At 41.0% G+C, this 27,726-nt stretch overlaps 1 pseudogene; it reads left to right on the forward strand.

The window, feature by feature from the left end:
- The first annotated feature begins 576 nt into the window (after positions 1–576).
- Positions 577–26,955, forward strand: LOC128580923 (serine/arginine-rich splicing factor 10-like; annotated as a pseudogene).
- The last annotated feature ends 771 nt before the right edge of the window (positions 26,956–27,726 follow it).

A 27,726-nucleotide genomic window follows, 5' to 3' on the forward strand; every position in this document is an offset into this window, starting at 1 on the left:
AAAATAAAGCATCTCCTCAGATTAAAGGAAGGAAAATACATTTGAGTAGAAATTAACTGTCTGGTCCTGACTCTCCCTGATAGGCCTGGAAAATAACTATTCTGTGATAGAAAGTTAGGGAAATTACAGGGAAATAAGACAAAGAAAATAAGGAGATCAAGTAATGAGAATAAAAGGGACAGAAATTATAAGAAACAGACGAAAAGAGAAAAAGAAGAGATTAATGGGCCTACAACAGGGAGTGACAGTCTATCTGTAATTTCTTAAATGTCAGGCAAAAATTCCAGGGTCATGAATGACTAAATCCTGGTTCACAGCACTTTTCTAAATCTGTTCCAAGGTATTTTTACAGAAGTAAATGTAATTGGCTTATTTCAAGTCTATGAAACCAAAACCCTCTTTTTTTTTTTTGGTAGAGACAGAGTCCCACTGTACCGCCCTCGGGTAGAGTGCCGTGGCGTCACACGGCTCACAGCAACCTCTTAACTCTTGGGCTTACGCGATTCTCTTGCCTCAGCCTCCCGAGCAGCTGGGCCAAAACCCTCTTTTAAAACCGAGACCAACATAACTGACTCGATGAGACAACCTGCGTCTGCGCCCCCAGGGCCCGCGCTGTGCGCCCAGCGTGGCATCTCCGTCAGTGTGACCTCGTGCGTCCACGTCCTGCGTGGTGCCTCCATTCGTGTGACCTCTACGTCTGCACCCCCAGGACTCGTGCCGTGACCTCTACGTCCACACCCCCAGGACGCGTACTGTGCGCCCTGCGTGGTGTCTCCGTCATTTCAGATCTTTGTTGTGGGAGGAGCTGTGGTATGTTTGCCAATGAAGAAACATACCTGGTCCGTAAGACAGTCCAGATCCCACTAAAACTGTAGCAGCTGCCATTTAACGTGACTCGCTGATTTCAGTGAGTGACTGAGAACATGACTCTTAGAAGTGTGAAAGAGGTGTCATAGGAACTCCAGAGAAAATTAATTCCCATGGTCTAGATTCTGAAACTGTTGTTGAATCAAGATGGTGAGATAAAAATATGTGTCTTCTTCCAGTAGGAAACTATTCTGTCTACACCTCCATCTGTGACCTCAGCCAGACCTTCCAGATAACTCACCCAGCTTCTGCGTCAGCACCTGCTGCCCCCCGCACCTCACGCGTGAAGATGGCTTCTTTCCTTCAACCTCATGAACATCTGTGAGCTTCCAATTTTTATTCTCCAGCTTCCTCACCTCTTTCAGCCTTCATGGAATTAAAGGGCATCATTAGGGTCTTTCTCTGGATTAGGTCTGGTTTTAAGGGAATGTTGTGGCTTGTTTGATTTTCTGTCCGGACCCCTCAAACTTTTTCCATATCAGCAAGGCAGGTTCATGTTCATATCACTTGTGTGGTCACTGGAGGGACACTTGGCTGTTGGGTGCAGGAAGCTTTCACCCCATTCTGGCTTTTGACATTTCTTCCTCTCTAAGCTTAATCATTTCCAGATATTTTTAAATTTCAGAATATTACAGGTTACAAATGTTTTGGTTCCATGAATTGCTTTTATACAGTTGAATCCAAGTTTCCAGTTTTTTATTTAAGGTGAAGGATTTAAACCCTTAGAAGGGTTATTAACTGGCCTCCTTTCAATATTGTTAAGTCTCAGGGAATGGGGAGGTCCAACAATAGGGACAGAGATGGGGTAATCGTCAGTCAGTGGAGCCACCAGAACACACAACATTGATTAATACTGTCTTATATAGATTTGATTTGTGGTGCCCACAAAAGATTACAAAAGTAACATCAAAGATGTTTCCAGCCATCATAACAGACATAATAATAATGAGAAAGTTTGAGATACTGCACAAATTACCAAAACGTACATGCTGGATTGCTACAAAGTTTCGAATTGTACAAAATGCAGTATCTGGGAAATGTAATAAAGTGAAGTGCCATGAAATGAGGTGTGCCTATAAAAGAAATCTCTTACACCTAAGTGTTGTGTTGGAAGGAAACTCACTGCTGCTGTGGCACTTTTTAATGAGTCACTTTAATTTTGTACAGTTCAGTCACATCTCACATTAAATGCAAAGTATAATCATTCTGATTCTCAGCCTCCTCCACTCCCAACTCATGAGCTACAATGTGTCAGACACTGCTCTAAACAGTTTACCTCAACCTTGCAAGGGAGATATGGTGGCTGCCCCGGTATCACAGAGGAGGAAACTGAGGCTTGGGGAGGTTAGGCAACTCACTAAAGTCTCTTCTTGAAAGCGAAAAAACTAGGACTCACAGCCAGGTGAAGGGACTCCAGAGGCCACTCTGCACACAGATTACAGCCGGTTGCTCTTCCGGCTCTCCAGGCCTAGTGGGGCCTCTTGCCTCCAGACAAGCAAAGTCTAAATGCTGCAGGGTGAGAAGTTCCTTGGGCCCTCAAAATCCTGGTGTAGCCATACGACAGATGTGAAGACTCTGAACATGAGAACAAAATCAGCACCAATGAATAGCTGTTGATTAACTGAATGTTTTCCCTGACAAGCTTCAAAAGCAGAAACTTAAAAACCTCTTTCTATGATGCAGCATTATTCCAGTGCTTTAAAATTTAAAAAAAGGTGTGCTGAGGTCCAAGCAGTCCTTTGTTTTAGCATTCCACTGTGACAGAGAAATCCTCATCACACCCCTCTCTTTAAATCCCAGTGCGCCCTCACACAGAGAAAATGCCCCCCCACCCCCCCCACCCCCCCGCCGGCATGTGGATGTGGCTCCAGCCAGGAGCGAAACCGACAGGAGTGGCCGAGCCAAGAGACTGTCAAAGGAGGCAAGTGCAGAGGGAAAGAGGACATTCACTCCTTTGTCTGTGAAGCACCATGTATATCTCCTTCCCTCTAGACCCAAGAGGAAAACCATATTGTACTTGATACTTAGGTGGGGGTGGAAGGGTGGGAGAGGAGTATTATAAAAAATAAGGAAAGACCTGATTAAAACCCCACTGCATATGCTAGGTCTAATCGCCTTTTTTCCCTACAACCCGATTTCAGCAATTATGTTTATCATTTAGATGCCTTCTCTTGTTCATAACGTTGATGATTCTCACATGGGCTGTAGACTGTTTAATTGTGTTCTTATTAACATTCCCATTTTAAATGACTAAAAATAAGACTTTGACCTTCCAAAGCGAATAACTGCTCACCACCCTTCCTTAGGGAGATATTAACTTTGGAAATTTCTGCAAAGCCTGTCCATGATGGTGTGTCCCTTCGTTTTTCTTCCTGCTTGTTTCTTTAAGGCAGAGCTTCCTATTTCTTTTCTGCAAGAGGTAAAGACAAAGGATCGCTGGATCCCAAAGAAAATATCAGGAGATCACAGAGACAAAAGGAAAGGCTTCTGTAGGAGAATGCTGGGATGGCTGTTTCTTTCTTTTTTTCCTCAGAGTCACCAATCTATTGCTTTTATTTTAGAAGAGAGATCAAATACTGAATATGTTTTTCTTTTCTTTTCTTTTCTTTTTTGGGGGGGGAGACAGAGTCTCACTTTGTCGCCCTCAGTAGAGTGCCAGCTGTGGTGTCACAGCTCACAACAACCTCAAACTCTTGGGCTTAAGTGATTCTCTTGCCTCAGCCTCCCAAGTAGCTGGGACTACAGGCACCCACCACAACGCCCAGCTGTTGTTGCTGTTGTTGTTGTTGTTGTTGTTGTTGTTGTTGTTGTTGTTGTTTGGCAGGTCCAGGCTGGATTCAAACCCACCAGTTCTAGTGTATGTGACTGGCACCCTAGCCGCTGAGATACAGGCCCTGAGCCAGAATATGTTTTTCTTAACATATGCCAGCCACTAAAAATGACACCATTTAAGTGCCTTTTTTTTTATGTAAAGAGAACTATTTTGATCATTTCAGCAGGGAAAACCAAAATGATGCATTGCTAGAAAAAAATATCGTCCTTTGGGATGTAGAGCATGAAGCAGGATAAGGAGGAATTGTTTCCTGTTCAAGTTACAGTTTAAATATGAATTTAGAAAAATTTAAATTTGAATGAAAACAAAGATCAGCAGAGCTGTTTATAAAGACCTGGAAAACCTAATCCAACATATCCCCTGTGCCTTTACAAACGTGTGTGATAAGTGGTGTGTCAGTGGTAAATAATAATTCCACACATTTTGTTGATAATTGTCTTCAGCCTGACTTATAGAAGGGGACATAATGGTTGCAGAGAATTGCAGCAATATATTTATTTCCTTTAAACCTCTACTTCAACAGCCTTTCATAAAGTAAAAGAAATGAAAGGAACTTTATAAAATATACAAAGGAAACTAAACTTATGGATAGAAGCTAAGACAAGCAAAGGAATTCCTATAATCCAGACACACATAATTCTTACTGCAGACCAGCCTCCATTTCAGGGGGTGAGCAGTTACTACCCCTGTTAGAGCTTGGGAAGAATGACTATCTCTGATTATGTAACAAACACTATCATTAAAACTAAGGCAATATGCCCACCCACCCCTTGCATATATGAAAGGAAAGAAAAGTTAAAAAATAATAATAATCACCAGCTTCCAAGCACTGACTTTTTATGTCTTTTATAGAGCTCCATGAATCTTCCAAAGTTAATGACAATGGATAAGCTTCCTCAAAGATTTTACAGGATGCTGCCAGCACATTTCTGCAAGGTAAAGCGATTTATCTTGTCCTGGGTGGAGGAGGGAAAAGGAGGGCTTAGAAAAATAAAATAGCTTGAAAATAAAATTATCAATCTGAAGAAATAACATGAAAAAAACAACTCACCTACTCTCAATTTTAATCATCTTGAAACCTAAAGGAGAATTAAACTTATTTATTTCCACTACTGAGGCAATTTTTGCTGAAATTTGCAAAACCAGTCATTTTATAAAAGAAAAGACAGAAATCATGAAGATGTCATGCTACCCAGAGTAAAGATTATAGATTAAACAAAAACTAGAAAAAAAATTAAAGCTCATTTGAAAAGAAGTAATTTCAATGCATATATCTCTATTATTTTAAGAATAATTTACCAAAATCCAAATTATAAAAAAAAATTGGCAAAATAATTTATAAACCCATATAGAAAACTATAAATAACAAACAGTAATTCAAAAGTTAAACATCATTAGATGTGTACTGGTAATGTTTCACAAATAAGCAAAGAAATAATCTTTCTGCTCATTATAAACTAAACACTTATGAAACAGGAAAATTCATTCATTCATTTATCAAAGATGGATCTATTAAGGATCTACTATATGCCAAACATTATTTTAGACAGCTGAACAGGAACAAAAGCTCTGCTAGAAGTTATAAAAATCGAGTTTATATTCTAGTAAATAAAGTCAATAAATAAATAGATAAGCAAACAAACATATAAAGCATGAGTTACATGGTGACAAGTATGAAAAAACAAGGCAAGAAAGGAGAACGGGGAGTGCGAGGGTAGCAAGATTTGAGGCTGAGCGAAAAGGAGCAAACTGAATAGTTTAGGCCACACTGAGAAAGTAGTGTTTTTTACAGAGACTTGAGGAAGTGAGAGAACAAGACAGGGTGTCTGGAGCACAAGCATTTCAGGTGGAAGGGATAGCAAGTACAAAGATCCTGAGGCAGGAGTGTGATTGACGTCTCAAAAAATATCAAGAAGTGCAGTATGCCTGGAGCAAAACCAGACAGAAGAAAATAAAGATGAAATCATAGAAGTAAGGGGGTGGGATCAAAAGCTGATACATTCTTTTAGGCCATTGTAAGAATCTTGACCTTTTCTGGGTGTGGTAGCTCACACCTAGAATCCTGGCACTATGGGAGGCTGAAGGATCACACTTGAGTCCAGGAGTTGGAGATCAGCCTGGGCAACATAGCAAGACTCTGACTCTTCTAAGGGAGGGAGGAGGAAAGGAGGGAGAATTTGGGGGTTTTAATCTATGATCAAAATATTTTAGAAGGATTCAAAAATAATGGCATATCTTGATAGGACCACTCTGGTTATCTTGTCAATAAATGCCATCAAGAAAAGAAAAAGTTATCAGCACATAGACTGTCCTCCAAAATTGATCACATCTTAGGTCACAAGTCTAACCTCCACAAATTTAAAAGAACAGAAATTATTCCTTGCATCTTCTCGGACCATCTTGAAATAAGGGTTGAACTCAGTAACAACAGGAATCTGCATACTGATACAAAAACATGGAAACTAAATAAACTTATGCTGAATAATAGCTAGGTCATAGACAAGATTAAGAAGGAAATTACCAAATTTTTGGAATAAAACTATATGAAGACACAAATTATCAGAACCTCTGGATACCACAAAGGCAGTCCTAAGAAGGAAATTTACAGTAGTGCAAGCCTTCCTCAAGAGAACAGAAAGAGAGGAAGTTAACAACTTAATGAGACATCTCAAGCAACTGAAAAAGGAAGAACATTCCAATCCCAAATCGAGCAGAAGAAAAGAAATAACCAAAATTAGAGCAGAATTAAATGAAATTTAAAACAAATGGGTTATACAACAGATCAATAAATCAAAAAGTTGGTTTTTTTAAAAGGTCAATAAAATAGATAAACCTTTGGTTAACCTAACCAGGAATCAGAAATGGTAAAGACAAAATAACAACAGACTCCTTAGAAATTCAAAAAAATCCTCAATGAATATTACAAGAAACTTTATTCTCAGAAATATGAAAATTTGAAGGAAATTGACTAATACTTGGAAGCACACCACCTTCCTAGACTTAACCAGAATGAAGAGGAAATGTTGAACAGGCCTATATCAATTTCTGAAATAGCATCAACTATACAAAATCTCCCTAAAAAGAAAAGCCCGGGACCAGATGGGTTCACATCAGAATTCTATCAAACCTTTACAGAGGAACTAGTACCTATATTACTTAACCTTTTCCAAAATAAAGAAAAAGAAGGAATACTACCCAATCAGAATTCTACCAAACCTTTATAGAGGAACTAGTACCTATATTACTTAACCTTTTCCAAAATATAGAAAAAGAAGGAATACCACCCAATACATTCTATGACACAAACATCACCTTTAGCCCCAAACCAGAAAAAGACTAAACAAGAAAAGAAAATTACAGACCAATATCACTAATGAATATGAATGCAAAAATATTCAACAAGATCCTACCAAAAAGAATCCAGCAACACATCAAACAAATTATAGTCCATGACCAAGTGGGTTCTATTCCAGGGTCTCAAGGCTGGTTCTATATACATAAATCTATAAATATACTTCAGCACATAAACAAAATAAAAAACAAAGACCATATGATTCTCTCAATTGATGCAGAAAAAGCTTTTAATAATAACCAGCATCCTTTAGAAAATGGGGATAGAAGGGACATTTCTTAAACTGATAGAGGCCATCTACAGCAAACCCACATCCAATATTGTATTGGATGGAGTTAAATTGAAATCATTTCCACTCAGATCAGGAACCAGACAAGGTTTCCCATTGTCTCCACTGCTTTTTAACATTGTAATGGAAGTCTTAACCATTGCAATTAGGGAAGAAAAGGCGATCAAGGATATCCATATAGGGTCAGAGGAAATCAAACTTTCACTCTTTGCAGATGATATGATCATATATCTGGAAAACACCAGGGATTCTACTACAAAACTCTAAGAAGTGATCAAGGAATACAGTAGCATCTCAGGTTACAAAATCAACACTCATAAATCGGTAGCCTTTATAATATACCAACAATTGTCAAGCTGAAAAGACAGTCAAGGACTCTATTCCTTTTACAGTAGTGCCAAAGAAGATGAAATATTTGGGAGTTTACCTAACAAAGAATGTGAAAAATCTCTATAAAGAGAACTATGAAACGCTAAGAAAATAAATAGCTGAAGATGTTAACAAATGGAAAGACATACCATGCTCATGGCTGGGAAGAATCAACATTGTTAAAATGTCCATTCTACCCAAAGCAATATATAATTTTAATGCAATCCCTATTAAAGCTCCACTGTCATACTTTAAAGATCTCAAAAAAATAATACTTCTGTATTTATGTAGAATCAGAAATACTTCTGTATTTATGTAGAATCAGAAAAAAACTCAAATACCCAAGACATTACTCAGAAATAAAAACAAATCAGGAAGAATCACACTACCAGACCTCAGACTATACTATAAATCAATAGTGATCAAAACAGCATGGTACGGACACAAAAACAGAGAAGTAGATGTCTGGAACAGAATAGAGAACCAAGAGATGAATCCAGCTACTTACCATTATTTAATCTTTGACAAGCCAATTAAAAACATTCAGCGGGGAAAAGATTCCCTATTTAACAAATGGTGCTGGGTGAACTGGCTGGCAACCTATAGAAGACTGAAACTGGATCCACACCTTTCACCATTAACTAAGATAGACTCTCACTAGGTTAAAGATTTAAACTTAAGACATGAAACTATAAAAATACTTGAAGAAAGTGCAGGGAAAACACTTGAAGAAATTGGGCTAGGCGAGTGTTTTAGGAGGAGGACCCCCTAGGCAATTGAAGCAACACCAAAAATACATTACTGGGACCTGATCAAACTAAAAAGCTTCTGCACAGCCAAGAACACAATTTAAGTAAAGCAAGCAGACAGCCCTCAGAATGGGGAAGATATTTGCAGGTTATTTCTCTGACAAAGGTTTAATAACCAGAATCCACAGAGAACTCAAACATATTAGCAAGAAAAGAACAAGTGATTCCATCTCAGGATGGGCAAAGGGACTTGAAGAGAAACTTCTCTGAAGAAGACGGGCGCATGGCCTACGGACATGTGAAAAAATGCTCATCATCCTTAATCATCAGAGAAATGCAAATCAAAACTACTTGAAGATATCATCTAACTCCAGTAAGATTAGCCCACATCACAAAATCCCAAAACCAGAGATGGTGGCATGGATATGGGGAAAAGGGAATACTTCTGCACTGCTAGTGGGCATGCAAACTAATACGTTCCTTTTGGAAAGATGTTTGGAGATCTTTTAGGAATTTAAAAATAGACCTGCCATTCGATCCTACAATTCTTCTACTAAATATATATCCAGAAGACCCAAAATCACACTATAACAAAGATATTTGTACCAGAATGTTTATTGCAGACCAATTCATAATTTCTAAGGCATGGAAGAAGCCCAAGTGCCCATCGACCCATGAATGGATTAATAAATTGTGGTATATGTACATGATATTATGCAGCCTTAAAAAAAGATGGAGACGGTGAAGATGGCGGGTTCAGTGCAAGACTAGGCCTGGCCACTGGCCTTAGCTGCAGAGTGGGAGTAAGGGTGGAGCCCCTGCCCTAGCTGGGCGGCCCCTGGGAGCACAGGTGCATGGAGGGGTTTTGTTGCCCTCCCCCCTCTGCACTTGATGGGGAGGAACTTCCTTCTAGCTTCCTGTGCATGCAGCCAGGCCCGGCTACTGTATTTCCGGTGACCTAACATCCGGCTCTCCATTGATTTGAAATTCACCTTTAGGGTGTGCGCCCCCTGGCCCAGAGAGATATTTTTCAGTTTGAAAAAAAGAATTGTGGTGAAATAATGGGATTGAGGAGGAATATATCGAAGTATTTGCTATCTTTTTTCTTTTTCTTAATTTTTGGTCGTTGCTAACGTGAGTGGTTTTGAATCTGTTGAAGACGTTTAGGAAAAGGTCTGAAGATTTAGGACATGAATTTGGTCGTTATGGTCCTATAGTCGATGTGTATGTTACACTTGATTTCTACGCATGCCATCCAAGAGGATTTGCTTATGTTCAATTTGAGGATGTTCGTGGTGCTGAAGATGCTTTGCATAATTTGGACAGAACATGGATTTGTGGATGTCAGATTGAAATACAGTTTGCACAGGGAAGTGGGAATACACCAAATCAGATGAAAGCCAAGGAAGGAAGAAATGTGCACAGTTCTTCATGCTATGATGATTATGACAGACATAGACATTCTAGAAGCTGAAGTTATGAAAGAAGCAGATCAAGAATTCAGTCTTCTGATTACAACTATAGAAAATCCTGCACTCCTAGAAACAGTAGACCATCTGGAAGACCACGGCGTAGCAAACACCGAAATCGATCTTTTTCAAGGTCTAAATCCAATTCAAGATCATGGTCCAAGTCCCAGCCCAAGAAAGAAATGAAGGCTAAATCATGTTCTAGGTCTGCATCTCACACCAAAACTAGAGGCACCTCTAAAACAGATTCTAAAACACATTATAAGTCAGGCTCAAGATATGAAAAGGAATCCAGGAAAAAAGAACCACCTAGATCCAAATCTCAGTCAAGATCACAGTCTAGGTCTAGGTCAAAATCTAGATCAAGGTCTTGGACTAAAAGTTTAAGTCCAGTGGCCACTGATAGTTCAAACCATGATAATTTTAGGCATGTATCATTCATTTACTCATAGTTTGGTTTACTCAAATTATCAGGAATACAATGTTGCAATGATGCTTAAAAAACATTTGTTAGTTTTCCCTGTGCCAGGCAATGGTTATAATTAAAATATGCTGTTGAGAAGCCAAAAAAAAAAAAGATGGAGACTTTACCTCTTTGATGTTTCGATGTTTACATAGATGGAGCTGGAACATATTCTTCTTAGCAAAGTATCTCAAGAATGGAAGAAAAAGTATCCAATGTACTCAGCCCTACTATGAAATTAATGTATAGCTTTCGTATGAAAGCTATAACCCAATTATAGCCCAAAAAGAAGGGGAAAGAGGAGAGGGAGAGGAGGGAAGGGTGGAGGATGGGTGGAAGAGGGTATTTGGTGGAACCACACCTACTGTTTATTTTACAAGGGTACATATTAAATTTACTAAGTGTAGAATATAAATGTCTTAACACAATAACTAAGAAAATGCCTTGAAGGCTATGTTAACCAGTTTGATGAAAATATTTCAAATTGTATACAAAACCAGCACATTGTACCCCATAATTGCATTAATGTACACAGCTGTGATTTAAAAGAAAGAAAGAGAAGAGAAGAGAAGAGAAGAGAAGAGAAGAGAAGAGAAGAGAAGAGAAGAGAAGAGAAGAGAAGAGAAGAGAAGAGAAGAGAAAAGAAAAAAGAAAAGAAAAGAAAAGAAAAAGTTGACAGCAAGGAGACTGGACAGAAGACTATTATGGTTACCCAAATAAGACATAATGATGACTGGGCCCAGAGTGGTAGCAGTGAATATGGTGAGAAGTGACTAGATTTGGGATGTATTTTTGAAGATAAAGTGAACAGAATTTATTGATTGAATTCTGGGGGGAAGGAGGGGTGAGAAAGAGGAATCAACAACAACAGCAAGAATTTTGACCAAGTGTGATCAGCCAAATGACTGGCCTTAATTCTCCATGTCACCCAGCATCCTGCCCCTCCCATGGCCCCACTGTGGGCAGCACCCCTTTTCCCACTCCTTGACTATGGGATCAACCATGCACTTAATTTTGGCCGATGACATGAGTATGGAGGTGACTGCCTGCCGTTTATGAACCTAAGACTTAAGAGCCCTGGCATATTATTTCTTGCCCTTTTACACTTGTTCCATCAGCATGAAAGCAATATGCCCTGACCAAGCAATATGCTTGTTCTACGGAAATAAAAAACACATCTGTATAGAGTTGCTCAGGTGACCAGCAGACCTACAGCGGGAAGTAGGGCTGCCTTGCCTCCAAAGCCTAGAGATAACAACATACTAGGCCCAGCCAGACCAGCCAAATCCAAATCAATCTTGACATGTGAATTAATAATTAATCATTGTTGTTTTAAGCTTTTAATTCTTGCTGTGATTTGTTATAATGCAATAGCTAACTGATATACTGAGCACCTTAAAAAATAAAATTATGTTTACTAAAATAGAGAATCGTACAGGAGAGTCAAGTTTTAGGTGAGAAGATCAAGATATTAGTCTTGGATATATTAAATTTGAACTTCCCATTAGACTTAAAAGTGGAGATTGAATAGGAATTGCCTGTACCAGAAGGAGATCTAGGTTAAAACACAAATGTAAAGGTTTAGATGGTATTTAAAGCCATAAGATTAGTTAAGTTCTCCAAGGAAGTGAGTGTCGATAAAGAATAGATGAAATTCAAGTCCTGAGATACTTCAGTGTGAAGATGTTGGTTGGAGAAATGAGGATGAACCAGCAGAGGAAACCTCATAGGAGCTGACAAAGGTATCAGAGAAGGTTCCACAGGGCCAGTCCCTAGAGGTTCAGGGAATGGAGTACAGGGAAGTGGTCCACTGGACCCAACTGGCTTGCAACAGGTGCAGGAAGGCAAAGACTGAAACATCAGTATCAGGTCCCTCAGTGTGCAGATCTGGTGATGTCACTACATTTTGGTTGGTGACAGGGTAAAAGCTCGATTGGAATGAGTTCAAGAGTGGGGGAGACAGAAGGGCAGTGTGCCGGGCTCGCTCTGTGACAGCCCTCAATGTGCAGAGGAGCAAAGAAGCGGAGCAGAAGCCAGGGAAGGAGCAGGGGCCAAGACAAAGGGGGTTGGGGTTTATTTAATGGCAGCAAAAAATGGTGTTTAAAAATCTACTGAAGAGAATGATCCAGCAGCAGGGAAAACTTGATGGGGAAGAAAGTGGCCAATCAGGAAGAGGAGAGAAGGCAAAGTGTCCTGGAACTGAAGCTGGAGGGTGAGCAGTGTTGCCTGGGAACTGAGGAAAGTGCCTTTGAGCTGCTTCTGAGAGGAGCGGGAGCAAGGTCAGCTAAGAGCGGATGGGAGAAGGGATGAGCATTCAGAGCACAGGGAGGAAGAGTGCAACAGGCAGGAGAGAGGGAAAGTGAGGGAGTCCGGAAAGTCAGGCTGCTTTAACCCCACCTGAGGTCAGCTATCAGAGATTTGTTCAAGTAAGACTGACCACACGCTTCTGCATTTGTCTAGGACCACATGGGTACAGTCAAAGAAAGATAATTAGATTGATAAAAGGTTAGAATTTTCCCATACAAAAACTTACAAAGCGAGGAGGCCATCGGGGGTTGAGAGTGTAAGCAGGGGAGGGAAAATGATTGACCATGGAATACAAGCCAGAGAAGAAGAGGAATGTGTACTAGAGCGGAGTGAGGGAAAGTGGAGGGTCCCGGGGAAGGACTGCCGGAGTCATGGTCACTGAAGGGAGCCTCACAGTTGGGGTGGTGATGGCAAGAAGCAGTTGTTTGAAATGAAGCTTATGAAGGGATTTCAGTTACTGACACCAGCGAAGCCAGGGTTTGTGTTTGAGAACAGAAAATTGTCTGAAGCGTGGAGGATAAGATGGAGGGGAGAGAGGAGGTGACAAAGTGAGAAATCAACATATGGGAAGACTCATCTTCAAATATCCAATAGTCTCAGATACTGAAATTGCCCAGAATTAGGTCCAAAGAAGTGTTAGAGAGTGCCAAAAAGTAAAAGTTAAAATTCCCAATAACTCAAGTGAAAAAGGTTTGAGTTTGTGCAAAATATTCACACCTTAACTGAAATCATAGTAAGTACTATTTAAATTTCTCCATAAAACATTTAATAAAGGTCTTACAAAGTATAGAAGAACTCTCTTAATCTATCTCCCATTTGGCCAACTTGCCAGATGACCCAATGCCTCCCACTCTGTGCAAAGCATTTCTGTCAAGCCGAGAGTCCCCTGAGCCCAGAACAAGCCTGCAGGGGAGACAGCTCTCTGTCCCCATCAGTCCTGCTCCCACCCAGTGAGCTGGGTGCGGGGACACTGCTCTCTGTCCCCCTCAGTCCTCTTCACACCAGGTGAGCTGGGTACTTAACAAGAGTCAGTTATGTTTGTTTCCAACACTGTTTGTGCCTCTTAAACCTGTTTTTGTAATTATATAATTACATAATTTCACAAAATGTTATGTAAATCAATGATCTTTAAATGCAAAAAAAAGAAAAAAGTGGCTTCTTTGAAAAGCATATTGAACACTAGAAAGATTTTGTAAAGTTGAGTCACTAAGAAATACACTGTCAGATTAGGTGTGAGAGAGACAGCCGTAAAATATTTTTAAGGAATCGTAAAAATGTAGACGGTGTCGGCACTGGGATTGCTTCACCCATGTCTCTCAGTTATTGCTCCACTTACAGAAGCAAAACCAGAACTCACAGACAATGAATTATTGGCCGGGTTGATGCAAGAAAGATGAAGCAGGGCTCCACTCAGGGGGGACACACATGAGAAATGAAAACACTGGTGAATGAACACAGATTTATATATTTTTGAGGTAAGTAAAATCTTAAAGATGTCTTTTTAAAGCAATTTCCTGTTATAACCACCTTCTTCACTTAACCACTTTAGTTAACCAACTACTGTTCTAATTAAATTGAATTCAAGGGCCTCTGAGGTTACATTAAACTAGACCAGAACTTAGACGAGCAAAACATGGAGCTCAGATGATGCATCTTAAGGTAAATCCTTTAGAAACATGGAGAAAACACATTTGGTCGCACTCAACAGTGACTTTGATTTTTGTTATTATTCCTGTAAAGTCTTATCTTATAATTATTGAAAGGAAAACAATGTTACAAGAGCATGGACCCCACACTTGCCTTTAAGGCAGACTCCTGAAATCCTCAAGAGATGAGAATCTCTGCATTGAAGTTTTCCTTTGATTCTTTTTGCATCTGAACAAGAGTTTTGCTATAATAAATTATGTCATAACTTTACGGTCATCATTCACGAGTGTAGGCTGCATGAATATGTTTAAGAAGTAGTTAAATATTTAAAATGACCTGCTCCAGCCCAGAAGGGCATTTAACAATGTGACACAGAAACCGTCATGGTAACTATGCCACTACACGCACAATTTGATCTGGTATTTCTGCCCAAATCCAGAGCTCTAGATGAAACTACCATAACCAGGCAAGCTACAGAACATGGAAACTCTAAAGATGACCTCAAAAACAGGGGAACATGGCTCAGGGAGTGGGGAACAGAGCAGAAATATTCAGCACGGTAGAAGAGAAAAGCAGTCTCTTTTCAACACTAGGGTAGACTTTATAGTTTAAAAAGCAGAAGGAAACTAAAAATTTGCTGCAAAGAGTAAGAAATGTCCTGTTCAGAGAAAGTAACCTTCTAATACAGAACAAGAACACTATGAAATACACAGAAAATGACCAGCAGAACTCGGACAACCCAGGAGGAAAAACTGGAACCAAAACTGTTCTGTCAGCCACATTTGACTAAGGTTTGTACTTATTTTTTAGCGAGGATGAATCGTAAACTATAATATAATCAAAATTATAATAGTTTTTAGCGAGGATGAATCACAAACTATAATATAATCAAAATTATAATAGTTTATCCTTAGGTTAACCAGATACTAAACTGTATGTAGTTTTCATTTCATACCATGAATTCAGTCAACATTAAAGTTCAAAGTTAAAGAACCCTTCCCAGGTATTCTAGGAGCTCTGATTCCAGACTGAGTTGTAACCCTACTAACTACTACAGGCAAAAGTCTAATCCCCACTGATAATACCTTTCTTGGAACAACTTAGTGAAATGTATGAGGTCTTATGAATTCTTCATACCTATTTACCGGGTAATATTACATCTAGAAATTTAGTCTGTGGAAGTGGACAGTAAACAAACTTCTATACACAAAGATTTGAAAACAACTCAAATTAACAATTGTAGAGAAATAGTTAAATTATGATACAATTACATTAATATCTTACTATTTTATCTACGCACCAGATAAATGGCAAAATGAGTGATATTCCAATTTAGCATCATTTAGGGGAGCAGCATATTTGTTATGTTAAGAGTTGAGCACTTTGATTTTATCATGATGGAAACTGTTTCATGATGAAAGAGAGGTAGCAGGCTCACGGGCTTACAGGAGTCCAGCAAGTGATATAAATGGGCAACACGGTCTGGTAAGAGACAACACAGGGTAATTGGTGGCGGGATATCCAGGACGCTCTGAGCAGCACTGCCCATCTGCAGGACAAAACCAATGCCCAGGCCCACGCCAGCTGCACCTGAAAATGTGCAACCATTATTGCCATATCTTCTGCTTTTTTTCCCTAAGGGAGATTACCACCTGGAATTTACTGTGTTTTATATGTAGAAATTGATGCTGTAAAGGGTCACTATTTACTAACCAAGGGTGCCAAGGTTTTTTTTTCATCTAGATTAGATGTTAAAATAAATTGAGATGCCTACATAACTGATTTTTTTGTGACAAACAGGCTCTCTAGGCATAACCTAGACAGGCAGGAGTTAGTCTAAAGAGTCGCTGGCTAAACTGCTCTACAAAGAAGGCTGAGTTTGGGGTGGGAGAAAAATATGCAAAGTGAGACAAAGGGGCAGGAAGCCAAGTCACAGTGCTGACTGGAGCGGAGACTTCTAAGAACATGGACTCTTAAATATCTAATTCATTGAGATCGCTGTGTGGGTCATTATGAAAGTTTTGAGATACACAGAAATCAAGAAACATAGAATCTGCACAGAGGAAAATAAATGAATCCCTCCCAACAACACTGACAAGCTGAGCAAGTTGAAAGGGAAATGACAGACCATAACACAGTCTGTCTCAAAACTTTCCTGGTGACCCAGGTATGAACCTTCAGCAGCATAGGCCACGCCCATGTAGATGACTGGGATGAAGGACAGGGCTATTCGCTCTTCCACCTGATTTGATGTGAACGAAGAAGGAGAGCACCACTCTAGGAGTCGAGAGATGCATGATTTTCAAAGGTTTAATGAAATGAGAAATCAGAAAGAGAGGTACTATCAAAAGATACCAGCTTCTAAACGACAGAAATCATAACTAAGATATTGGGCACCTCATAAGACAGAAAATAGTGACTATATTAAGGTAACCCTACCTGCTACCTTGGAAATTTGTTTCTAATTTATATTATAATTCAATTGGTGTCAAGCGGCAGGGTAGGAGCTCTGCTCCACACTATTCAAGTTCCCGGGTTAATGCAGCACACGGATGCCAAGGTCACCTTGAGGAGTCAGCTAGTTGGTGGTAGGAGAGCAAACACATAGAGAATTGTGCAAGAATTATGGTTCATGTTCTCTTAGCCATTACACAATCATATGGCCACTCCTAGCTGTACGAAAGGCTGAGAAAGGTGAACTAGATACACATCTAGTTCCCGGGGGAAAGGAGAACCATGTTCTCTGAAGAATTATGTAACACATGGTAGATGGATGGATGGTTGGCTGGGTGGGTGGGTGGGTGGAATAAAGATAAGAATACATAGACTGTGGTGAGAGGGACAGAGAGACAGAGAAAAGAGGAGAATCCCAAAATAAATATTTGTGTGTGCATTTTTATGTCCAGATCTTGAGAACAGTATGATAGGTTCATACATGGATGGGTGCTTTTGTACACTCTGCCCCTCCTTGGTCTTCTCCCAGGATCCTGTGACGTTGCTACCATCCCCATGATCCTGTGACGTTGCTACTGTCCCCAGGATCCTGCCTCCCAAGGCAAGAACTGACTACACCGCTGTAGACACCTTCCCCAGACCCGACTATGAGCCCCATCAGGAGAGTCTGGAATTGGCTGTAGTGGGTTCTTCAACTAAAATAAATATCCATTTTTGATTAAGCTAGTTTGAGTTTATGTGTTTATAGCTATGAAAACTGAGAGAGAGACACCAAGAATGAGAGCAAGAAATATGCCAAAATGCCAAAAGTGCCTGTGTCTCCACTCAGAGGGCCACGCGCCATTTTATTTACCTTTTTATTTTTTTAATTTTTCAAGCATCCTGTAATGAAATGACATTATGTTTCTAATAAGAAAAAGATGATATTGAAAAAGTTTCTCATATAAGAGAGGGCACATCAGAAAAATAATCCTTCTGTAGAATTCTCTCTTAGGAGAGGTAGGACATCATACCAAAGGCTGCTAGTTATCACCAGTTCCCTTTGTCTGTAACGAAAGGGCAGCCGCTGGACACAGGAGGACAGCTGGGTTGAACATTTCCCAGCCTGTTGCAGGTGTCAGTGGTTATATAGTTTACTTTCAGTCAAAGGACTAAGGATGACGTAAGGCACCCAACTTCTGGATTATCTGCTAAAGATAAGCCCTTTCTCCTGAATTAGCTTTCTCCACCTCCTCCCATCAGTTGTATTAATAATTTGGACATGCCTATGAACCAGCTTCAACCAGGAAAACAGGATAAAAATGCAGAGCTAAACAAAAAAATTGGCAGGGTGTGGTGGCTCACACCTGTAATCCTAGTACTCCAGGAGGCTGAGGCAGGAGTTGCTTGAGCTCAGGAGTTCCAAGACCAGCCTGAGAAAGAGGGAGACCCTGTCTCTAATAAAAATAGGAAAACTAGCCAGGCGTTGTGGGGGGCACCTGCAGTCCCAGCTATTGGGAGGCTGAAGCAAGAGGATCACCTGAACCCAAGAGTTTGAGGTTGCTGCAAGCTGTGACACCACAGCAGTCTACCCAGGGCATGGAGTGAGACTTTCTCAAAAAAATAAAAATAAATTCATGGAGGAAACCTAGATCCCAGAATAACCGCGTGGCACAGACCTGTCTCATCAACCTGAAGTGAGACAAAAATAAACTTCTTTTGAAATCACTATTTTTTGCAGGTTCTTTGATGCGGTGGCTCAGCCTTTTCTGAAACTTATCAAAGATGACTGAAAGCCCGAACTGGAGTCACCACGTGTGCGTCCAAAGCTGAGGAAGCCCGTCCTCTAGAGGAGGAACATGTCCTAGGACAGACGTTGCATATTTAAAAAAATAAATAAAAAGAGCAGAAAACACCAAAAGGGAGCAAAGGCAAGAAAACATTCTACTTTGGAGAAATGAAGAGAATACGTTATTGCCATCTTTTCAGTTACTAGTTCCATTCTTTCTTGATGTTCTTGAATTTCATTAATACCCTTTAAAAAAAATGTTGTCCTGGGGTTACATTTTTTATGGGGTTTATGTTGCTTACAGCTGTGAAAATCTCTAGCTAAGACTGTGGGAGCATAACAGCGAGAGCTGGAAATACAGCAGAGATGTCACGGTGCCCATGTCTGGGGGGCAGGGGGAACACATGCCACTTTATTGACTTGCTAATTTTTTTGTAATTTTTCGAACACTCTATAATGAAAAGACATTATCTTTCCAATAGGAAAAGATCACCTTGAAAAAGTTTCTCATACAAGATAGAGCCAATCAGAAAAATAATCCTCATAACAATTCTCTCTTAGCCACACTCCCTGTCTGGGTGGACCAGATATTACACGCACAACAAGGATATTCTTTACCAAACAGCTGGCATGTGTGAGGCACCAGACTAGGAATTTTTAATATGTTATTTCATTAAGCCAAACATATGGGGAAAATAATATGATCTCTATTTTAAGGAAAAGGGAATGGAGCCTCTGACTCCATTAAGTAATTTTCCCAGCGTCACGGAGCTTAGTAAGTGATTGGTACAATCAGAATTCAGACTTGGTAGAATTAGGATTCAGAGTTAGAATTCAGCCCATCTCTTGTCATTAGTCAACAAATAGTTTAACGTCTTAAAGAAGAAAAGAAAATGACATGCAAGGGGCTCGGCCAGCTGTTTCTCAGCAAGTAAGGACTTTACTCTTTCCGGAAGACTTGTCATTGACAAGTGGACCAAAGACATTGGCTCCTATGTGGTGGCCCTTCAGAGGGGAGTGCCTGGAAATCAGGGTCTGGCTATTTTTGTAAGCTCAGACCTAGTCAGGAACAATGAATGGCTCCAAGAAGTCGTGCTATGACATTTTCTCAGCACCAATGTTTAGTTCTGTAGTTAATAATTTGGGCCTTCAGATTTAGTGCTTTGTACTCAGCAGCAGCGAGGAGGAAACTGAATGACAACCTGAATCAGTCCAAAGACACGAAAATAAATGTGTTCTGAACTCCTTAACAAGAAATCTGCAATCTATACATCCATGAAAAAGAGAAACTGCTGAAATAAGCTTTGTATTCTAGGAGGGAACGCATGAGCAGAAAGCAAGGAATTTCCTTCTTTTTTTTTTCCCCTGGTTTTTTTTTTTTTAATTGTTAAATCATAGCTGTGTACATTAGTGCAATCAAGGGGTACAATGTGCTGGTTTCATATACAATCTGAAATATTCTCATCAAACTGTTCAAGGTAGCCTTCATGGCATTTTCTTAGTTATTGTATGTAGACATTTGTATTCTGCCTTTAGTAAGTTTTGCCTGTACCCATTCTAAGATGCACCATAGGTATGGCCCCACCCATTATCCTCCCTCCACCCTAACCTCCACCCTCCCTTCCCCTTCCTTGGCCCTTTCCTCATAGTCTTGTGCTATAGTTGGGTTATAGCCTTCATGTGAAAGCTATAATTTAGCTTCATAGTAGGGCTGAGTACATCGGATACTTTTTCTTCCATTCCTGAGATACTGTGCTAAGAAGAATATGTTCCAGCTCCATCCATGTAAACATGAAAGAGGTAAAGTCTCCATCTTTCTTTAAGGCTGCATAATATTCCATGGTATACATGTACCACAATTTGCTAGTCCATTCATGGGTCGATGGGTACTTGGGCTTCTTCCATGACTTAGCGATTATGAATTGGGCTGCAATAAACATTCTGGTACAGATGTCTTTGTTATATTGTGATTTTTGGTCCTCTGGGTATAAACCTAGTAAAGGTATTATAGGATCGAATGGCAGGTCTATTTTTAGGTCTGTAAGTATTCTCCAAAGATCCCTCCAGAAGGAACGTATTAGTGTGCATTCCCACCAGCAGTGTACAAATGTGCCCTTTTCTCCACATCCACACCAACATCTCTGGGGATTTTGTTATGTGAGCTACTCTTACTGTGGTTAGGTGATATCTCAAAGTAGTTTTGATTTGCATTTCTCTGATGATTAAGGATGATGAGCTTTTTTTCATGTGTTTGTAGATCGTGCATCTGTCTTCTTTAGAAAAGTTTCTCTTCAAGTCCCTTGCCCACTCTGAGATGGGATCACGTGTTCTTTTCTTGCTTAAACATTTGAGTTCTCTGTGGATTCTGGTTATTAGAACTTTATTGGAGGTTTAACCTGCAAATATTTTCTCCCATTCTGAGGGTTGTCTGCTTGCTTTACTTACTATGTTCTTGGCTGTGCAGAAGCTTTTTAGTTTGATCAGGTCCCAGTAGTGTATTTTTGATACTGTTTCAATTGCCTGGGGAGTCCTCCTCATAAAATATTCACCCAGGCTGATTCCTTCAAGAGTTTTCCCTGCACTTTCTTCAAGTATTTTTATAGTTTCATGTCTTAAGTTTAAATCTTTTATCCAGTGAGAGTCTATCTTAATGGTGAAAAGTGTGGGTCCAGTTTCAATCTTCTACAGGTTGCCAGCCAGTTCACCCAGCACCATTTGTTAAATAGGGAATCTTTTCCCCATGGAATGTTTTTAATTGGCTTGTCAAAGATCAAATAACGGTAAGTAGCTGGATTCATCTCTTGGTTCTCTATTCTGTTTCAGACATCTACTTCTCTGTTTTTTGTGCCAATACCATGCTGTTTAGATCACTATCAATTTATAGTACAGTCTCAGGTCTGGTAGTGTGATTCCTCCTGCTGTGTTTTTATTGCTGAGTAATGTTTTGGCTATTCAAGGTTTTTTCTGAATCCCGCTGCCAGCGGGATTAGGTTGATCCGACACACGCAACCACTTGCCAGTTTTCCACTGTTTTTGTCCTCCTCTTGGGGTCCATAAGTCCCTTGGTGACTCCCTCTATCCTCAAAGGGATGATTATAGGCAGATCCCACCAGCCAGAGATGCCTGGAGTCTTATCTCCCCCGACTCACTGTGCCCTGTTGCAGGGAAGCTGTTACTTGGCCACCATCTTGTATTGTCCACCCCAGGAATTTCCTTCTTCTTGAAAATCTATTCATCTTGTGTGAACAATAGGGTGTATGAAGAAGGCCTTCAAACCTGACATCATCAACCTAGAATATTCAGCAACTCTCAGCCCATGCCGCTGGTGGTCCCTTCAGAACTCCTCACTATTTTATCCTGTGAGGAAGCATAATTTGTCAATGATGCTGTGTCTGAAGTCCAGACATGACAGCCCCTGTGTGAAATGATGTCTCTACCTTTCTGTGGTAGGCAAAGTAATGCCCCCCACGTATGTTCATCTCCTGATCCCCAGAACCTGTGAATATTTTGTGTTTCATGGTGAAAGAGAACCTGGATTGCTGATAGAATTAAAGTTGTGGATGGCATTAGGATTGTTAACCAGATGACCTTGAAATAAGCAAGTTATAGATTATCCAGGCGGACCCCATGAAATCACAAGAGTTCTTATAAGTAGAAAAGGGGTGTGAAAGAGCCAGAGGAGGTGTGATGATGGAGGCATGGTCAGATTGATGCAATATAAAGCCTCACCCACCATTTCAGTCGTTGAGGATGGATGAAGGGAGCCATGGGTGAAGAAAGGCCACAGTCTCTGGTAGCTGGAAAAGGCAAGGAAACAGATTCTCTCCTCAAACTTCCAGGAAGGACTGCAGCCCAGAAGGCAGCTTAATTTTAGCTCCATAATCAGGTTATAGACTTCAAACTTAGAGAATTTAAGGTAAAAAGTTTGTGTTATTTTAGCCATGAAACTTGTGGTAATTGGTTTTGGCAGCTATAGAAAACCACCATACTGCTAAATGCCAGACACAGTGGCGTGGGCCTGGAATCCCAGCCCTTTGGGAGGCCAAGGTAGAAGGATCACTTAAGGCCAGGAATTTGAGACCAGCCTGGGCAACATAGTAAGACCTAGTCTCTACCAAAAATAAGAAAAATTTGCCAAGCATGGTGGCATGCACCTGTTCTCTCAGCTACTTGGGAGGTCGAGGTAAGAGGATCACCTAAGCCCAAGAATTCAAGGTTACAGTGAGCTGTGATTGCACCACTGCACTGGGTGAGAGAGTGGAAGCCTGTCCCATTAAAAAAAAAAAAAAAAAAAGAACCATTACTGCATGAGATATGAGATATCTACATATAAACATGGGTAAATGAGAAAGCAAAAACTTAAGGGGAGAGGTGAAAGAAAATCTGTCTGCCTGTATGTTTCAAATGGGCCACTGGGGAGAGCTCCTACAAGTGGTTAGAAGTAGTTGTAATTAGTGATTGGAATCTAATCACTCCAGGGACTAGAGGGAGGGGACTGAGGAGGCATGGCAGGAGGACCCCAAGAAAAGTACAACCATGCTAATACACTTCCTGGCAGGCCAATCTGCTCTGAAAACCCCTAAAAACCTTTAATAAACACATGTGTATATGGCAGAGGAGAATACAGGTTTTGTGTAGTCTCAGGAAAATCTGGCCTGTATAAATTGACATGGCAACAAAATCACAGAATTACATGCTGAATGAATTTCAGAAATAAAAGTAGTCTTGGAAATTATATGACCCAATTCTCTTTTTATGCACAGAAAGAAACTGAGGCTCAGGGAAATGAAAAGGCTTGCCCAAATTAGTTGATGTCAGGACCAATGCAAGAATATCATTCTTCAAAGTAGTAGATTTGCCTCAAAATAGGAGGATCTGGCTACAACTTCAATGTTATTTTACTTCCTACTAAACTCTAAAAGTAAACTGTAGGAACAAAATAGTTGTCACTGCCTAATGAGAACATGTGAATTACTCTAAACCCCAGCCGCAATGGGATATTAATTGTTGTCCAGGAAGAAGGAGATACTCTAAGCTTATGAGGCACTATATCTTGGAAGAAAAGCTACTTTTTTGGAGTCTTGGCAGTGAAGCACCACAAAAACTCCCAAATCAGTCTCCTTCAGCCTCCCACGGTTTGGGAATGGTAAAGAGCCCCACTGAGACCCTGGATCTAGTCTTGTCCCTACAGCGGTTATGACACTGGGCAGTCTCAGCCAACCGCAGTAGCAAAGACAAGGATGGTAGGAGCAGCCCCAACATTACTGAACACATCACCTGCCACTCCAGATGCTTCACGTGTATTCTCGCGTTTCCTTCTCCTCAGGTAGGAAATATCATTATCCTTGTTGTACATGTAAGAAAGACTGAGAAATTTGTCAAAAATCATTCAGCCACTACGTGGTCGAGCTAGAAGCTGAGGCCAGAAAATGCGACTCCGCAGCTGAGCCATGGACAGGCTGTGACTTAGCTCTGTGGTCAACAACGGCCTCCACAGGGCGAGAATCACGTCGCACTCTCGAGTGCAGTCCCTGTGCCTGGTGTCATTTCAGGACAAATACAGTAGATAAAACACAACAGAGGTCAGAGGCAGGGCCATGGGGTCAGTCATTACAGGTTTTAAAAAAACGCCACCTTGGGCGGCGCCTGTGGCTCAGTGAGTAGGGCGCCGGCCCCATAGGCCGAGGGTGGCGGGTTCAAACCCAGCCCCGGCCAAACTGCAACCAAAAAATAGCCGGGCGTTGTGGTGGGCGCCTGTAGCCCCAGCTGCTCGGGAGGCTGAGGCCAGAGAATCGCGTAAGCCCAAGAGTTAGAGATTGCTGTGAGCTGTGTGAGGCCACGGCACTCTACCCGAGGGCGGTACAGTGAGACTCTGTCTCTACAAAAAAAAAAAAAAAAAAAAAAAAATGCCACCTTGGCTCAGCGCCCATAGCACAGTGGTTACGGCACCAGCCACATACACCAAGGGTGGTGGGTTCAAACCTGGCCCAGGCCAGCTAAACAACAGTGGCAATGGCAACAAAAATTAGCCGGGCATTGTGGCAGGCACCTGTAGTCCCAGCTACTGGGGAGACTGAGGCGAGAGCATTGCTTAAGCCCAAGAGTTTGAGGTTGCTGTGAGTTGTGATGCAAGGGCACTCTATCGAGGGCAACATAGTGAGACTCTGTCTCAAAAAAAAAAAAATGCCACCAGCACCCTGTGGGTAAGTTATTTACCTTCTCTGGATTTCTGATTATTTACCTAAAAAAAGAAAGAAGCATAATAAAGAAAGCTACCTCATAAGGTTGCTGTGAAGATTAATGATATAATACATTTAGAAGAGGTAGCCCAACCACATGTAATTTGATAAATAATAAACAAGATTCTGCACAACTGGGGTTACATTTATTGTTTGTTTGCCTTTCAAATTTATTTTTCAAATGTTCCTAAAGTCTGAATGGCTCCCAAATCTCTTCCCATGTATTGTGAAAAGTCCACCTAAAGAAGAATAATTTTTAAAAAGGTTAAAGAAAAGAAAACAGTTTAAAGAAAAGGCCATTCAAAAGAAGTTTCACTCCTTTGAACTTTTTTTTTTTTTTTTTTTTTTTGCAGTTTTTGGCTGGGGCTGGGTTTGAACTGGCCACCTCCGGCGTATGGGGGCGGCGCCCTACTCCTTTGAGCCGCAGGCACCACCCACTCCCTTGAACTTTAAAAAGAAAGCCAGGCTATAATTTAGTGAGCCTGGACAGCAGCAATGGAAAAGAACTAACAAAATACAGAATTTCTGTGAACGTTTATAGGAGTATTAAGATACGCAGTCCCATTCTCCTACCTACCAGTAGATATTCTTCTGCATAAATCTTTCTGTTCCTTCAAGAACTATTCACACGACAAGTTTCCCGAACCTGCTTTATCTTGCCTGTCAAAAAAATATATCAGAGCATTTACGTTCTGCAAAGCATAATTCTAGCTCTTGCGACACAAAAACACATAAGACACAGTCCTTATCCTCAAGAAATTTATAGTCTACTCAGAGAGACAGAATACATCCATGCAAAATAATTAAAATAATAAGAACCACAGACTAACCACCAAGCAGAGCATCCAAACGCCTTCCTCTTCATCTCTCATGCTAGTCATTGACATCTGTCACTTTTTTGTATGAACTAACAAACATCTCTCAGGAGTTGATCAGTTTGGTAGTTACTCTTTTACAACAAGAGAGATCAGAGCCCAGAAAAATACACAAATTCATCCTACCATCTTCTCAGTTTGGCTAAGATCTCATTCTGACAGATGACGTGTTTATCTGCAGATCTCTCTCCCAGCTACCTGAGCATTAGTTAAGAGAAATGCCCGCATTTGGGTGTATTTCCATTATCAGATGAGGGGCTCAGTTAGTAGTGGTCGAATGAATGGACATCTATGGTTTATCAGACATGGCTGACATAATTGTCTAAAGTTGGATATTTTATCATATTTGACATCCCATAATTTTTCCCCTTTAGTCTGATAAACCCAGTACCATAATTATGTGGCTTAACTGTAACTCTCTGTCATCGAGAAGCTGGCCGTACAGGCCTAACGTTTGCAAAAGGCCTGGGTAAGCTCCAAGCACACACGGAGAAAGAAACAAAGCTATCCATGGCCACTCTGGCACTGGCCTGTCAGTCCTTTACAGTGGCAGGTGCCGTTAGCTGCCTCTTGGTGGAAAGCTGTCTCCACCCCCATCACGCCCATCTGTTTCTTCACTGGGTCACCACATCATCATCCTTGGATTTCATACTTTGCTGCCTCAGGAAAGATTTCCCAGACAGCCTGTGATGCTGCCAGCACCAATACTTCTTCTTAACAGCAATCATTAATACCTGATGAACTAACATTTTCATCAATATGGTCATTTCATTAATGTCCATCCCTGTTTCAGATTGTCAGGTCCACAGATGAGCATCACATGTGCACTTTGTGAACCTTTCTGTCCTCATCACAGCGCAGTGAGGCCTGTGTGTGTGTTTACATCCATACACATGTGCACGCACATGTGACACAAACACAACTGTGCACACACAACACACCACGGCACAAACACAACTGCGCACACACAACACACCACGGCACAAACACAACTGCGCACACACAACACACCTTTCTCGGTAATCTACACATATGAATGTACAGTTGGTAATCAACAAGTATTGTGAATGTATGAATTCCACAAACTTCTCCCATGAATTTTAAAGGAAGATACGAGAGCATGGCTGGGACGCATAGGCAGAGACATTTTCAAATAACCACTCATTCTGTTGTCGTACCTCTCCCAGGAGACGCGCTCTAGCAGTGCTTGTAAGGGCCATGCTGCCAGCACCCGCCCCGCCCCCACACCCCCATGTAAGGAGCACGCAGTGTGATACTCTGTGGCTCACGGAGAGTGAAATGCAGAGGGGAGCGGTAAGACTCTGCCCACATCCCTGTGGCTCTGCCCCTTTTCTGGTCAGGATATTAACTCGCCTGGAAACACAGTGCCTTCACCATCTCTTCCTCATTAGCAGACCCCGTAGCCCCTCCCTATCTCTGCTTCTGTGTCTCTGTGTTACTTTTTCTTTCTTTCCTGGAAATTACAGATGAAGCAAACATAAGACTTTGAAAAGTGGAGAGAAAAGGGCGGACCAGCTAGAGACCCCAGGACCTGAGGAACAGCACAGCCACAAATCCCATGGGGGTTCTTCTTTGTCTTCTACATTATAAACCGGGTGGTGAAGAGGCCAGAAACCTACACATAATAACAGGTGCAGAAGAAAAAAAAAAGAATGCTCAGCCCCCTTAGCACAGTGGTTACAGCATCAGCCACATGCACCAAGGCTGGCAGGCTCGAACCTGGCCTGGGCAGCTAAAAACAACAATGACACCTGCAACAACAACAACAAAAAGTAGCCAGGCCTTGTGGCAGACACCTGTAGTCCCAGCTACTCGGGAGGCTGAGGCAAGAGAATTGCTTCAGCCCGAGTTTGAGGTTGCTGTGAGCTATGACACTACAGCACTCTACAGAGGGTGACATAGTGAGACTTTGTGAAGAAGAAGAAGAAGAGGAGGAGAAAAGGAAGGAAGGAAGAGGAAGAGGAAAAGAAGAAGAAGAAGAAGAAGGCATCGTCTCTAACCAAAGGACCAGGAAAGGTGCAGCC

This window comes from Nycticebus coucang, chromosome 3 (assembly GCF_027406575.1).
Source record: "Nycticebus coucang isolate mNycCou1 chromosome 3, mNycCou1.pri, whole genome shotgun sequence".
NCBI lineage: Eukaryota > Metazoa > Chordata > Mammalia > Primates > Lorisidae > Nycticebus > Nycticebus coucang.